The 2,683-nt window shown below is 34.8% G+C and overlaps 1 long non-coding RNA gene across 1 annotated transcript; it reads left to right on the top strand.

Annotated features, from left to right (window-relative positions):
* Positions 1 to 412: 412 nt before the first annotated feature.
* Positions 413 to 2,176, top strand: LOC121051125. Its single transcript, XR_005805217.1, has 4 exons — positions 413 to 1,172; positions 1,257 to 1,327; positions 1,439 to 1,557; positions 1,767 to 2,176. It is a non-coding gene; the product is annotated as an uncharacterized LOC121051125 (long non-coding RNA).
* The last annotated feature ends 507 nt before the right edge of the window (positions 2,177 to 2,683 follow it).

Here is a 2,683-nt window from a genome sequence, read left to right as displayed (position 1 = left end):
GGAGGTCTAACTAGACTCACCCTTTCTCCCTTTCTCGTAAGAGAAAGTGTGATAGCATGAATGAGTGTTAATTATATTATTTTATTATTTTATTTTATAGTAGAAAAATGAAATTATAGTAGAAAAGAAATTGAGGAGAAAGAACATACTCCCATGATATCAGATCCACCTTTTACTCTAAGGCCGTGTTTGTTTTCCTTCATATAAGGACTAGATAGGAAAACAAAAGTCAAATCTGACCACTAGTCATGTTTGGAGGCCCAGATATGGTTGGGCCGGAAATCTTATGTCCTATCAGAGATGGATAACAAATCCATTTAGAATGGTATGATAAAACAAATCCAGCTCCTGATTTCTCTCTCTCGACTCATCCCAACCACGCAAAACGCTCGAGACTTCATCTTGCTAACCTACTTCGTCTCATTCTGCTGTCATTTAGGTAAATTTCTGTTCTATTTTAACTCTTGTTTGTGGTTCTCGATTTGTTGCTGCTATTTTCTCAGGGATTTCAGCTTCAGTCATATGTAATGGATCTTTCTCTCTAATATGATGGGTTTTCTTCTCCTTTTATCTGGGATTGTAAGTTTAATTCATAGGTATTATGAATTTTTGATTAATTGAGATTTGGTTTGTATGTATATGATTAGTTCATCGAGAATGGATGTCATGAAGTAGTTTGTATGTATTTGTATTCATGAAGTAGTTTTCGATTTTGATTGTTACTATTTTTCCTCCTCTTCTTGTTGCAACAATCAAACTCATGAATGTGTTTTGCATAAGATGAGAATTGATAACAATGCGTTGATTATCTAAAAGTGTCTTATTCATTGCCTAACTGCAACGGGGGGTGGAAGATTTTGAAAATAATGTGTTATTATGTCTTGCATTGCCATGATTTCTTTATCGTTTCCATTTTTACAGTTAGAGTTCATTGCAACTCATTAGTATTTTGTTTCATATATTTGGTTTGGAGTTCCCTCTCGCTGCTGCAGTTTTTATGAAAGTTTCATAGTCATTTCTAGATTTTTTCTGTCACATATTTCTCTTCTTTTCTTTTCTTCTTGGCATGTTTTTAATGATTAGATGATGATAGAAGAATTAAACCAAGTTTATGAGCAGACCAGGGTGCAGAAAGGAATTGAATTGGTGTTGTCAAGCTAATTAGTGCTATGGTAAATTGTTTAGTGCGATGCTGATTTCTAATTGTTTGAAATACAAAACATGGATTTAATTGCATCTTGGATCTTGATTAGCAGATTTTATGCTTGCATTCTGGAATCCATTTGACTGATTGATGTTGGTGCTGTTAGAATTTTACCTTAACTAGGTAATTTCTCAGCAATACCTGAAGTAATTATGTTTAATTAAGGGTTTGAAGGCTGCAACACTCATTTTCAAATTCTGATATTGTTAGTTGGATTTTTCTTTTTCCCTTTAGTTAGTGGCTGAAACTTTTCTTGCCATGGAACACTGGAAAGAATAAGTACATGTGCATGCCCAAAGTGTAAATTGAAATCACTTTCGAGATTCCATCAAGTGATAGAAATGCTACATGAGGTTTGATGTATTCTGATATATACTTTAATTCTGTCGAATTTATTTTCAGAAAACTCATTAAGAAACTTTAGCAACCATAGTTTTCATGTAAAACCAACTAGATTGACTTACGCTCTTTTGAAATGATAAACATTGGAGCTTGGGATATACCTCTATCTGAGTGAAGGATTGGTGTTGTCATTCAAATTGATTCTTATGTCTTTTGCAAGGAATGGAATGCATAGGCTTTTCAACTGTGCAGTGGAAGTTGAAGCAGCCAGAATTTCAAACTTGTTGTTTTGTCAAATCACTAGCATATCACTTATGGCTGAACTATTCTCATGTCCATACCACACTTAAAAGTGATCTATTTTCAACTTGCTGAGATGCATAAACTTCGTACTTTCTTTCTTATGGAGTTGGACTAGTACTCATGAATAAAGCTAATAGCGCTGTGATTATGCTGCAAATTAAGCTTGCTAACAGAGGATGTGCACCAAATCTGGCTTTGGCTTTGACTCTTTTGAGTCCTTTGTTTGTTATCGACTTCATTATCATATTTCATGCTATGGCTTGGCATGTTGTTTGGTCTAATTGGTCTTGTAACTTGATATTTTCAGATAGTAACTGTACTTACTAGTATAAGGTATATCAAATTTTTTTTTTAGGAAATTGATTTATTAAATCATATGTCCAGAATTACTGTTGTAAATTTCATATTTGTTCAAGTGAATCTCTATTTTGTGTTTGGTCCAAACTCTAGGTTACTTGACCTAGTGGTAATAGGGTTTTAATTAGAGATAATCTCGGAAAATATCTTAGAGATATCCATTCATTGTATGATTATTTTTCCTTGTAGAATTCAGATTCTATGCATTATAATCCTCTATATAAAGAGGTCCCTATTGTCAATGAGAATACACAGCAATTATCTCTCAATTCCCATTTCTCTAAAACACGTTATCAACACGAAGCCCTAACCCTGAAACCCTAAATTCGTAGCCTTCAAATCCCAGAAACCACCGCCGCCCACCTTGAAGATCTCAACTCCAGGAGTCCAGAACCGGCGGCTCCACCACCAGAATCGGCCGGAAAAACATCGAATTGGCCTCCGGAAGAGATAGATCGAAGTTCCTTTACCCTGTCC

Source organism: Rosa chinensis, chromosome 2 (assembly GCF_002994745.2).
Source record: "Rosa chinensis cultivar Old Blush chromosome 2, RchiOBHm-V2, whole genome shotgun sequence".
Lineage (NCBI taxonomy): Eukaryota > Viridiplantae > Streptophyta > Magnoliopsida > Rosales > Rosaceae > Rosa > Rosa chinensis.
This window is presented reverse-complemented; position numbering and strand designations above follow the sequence as displayed.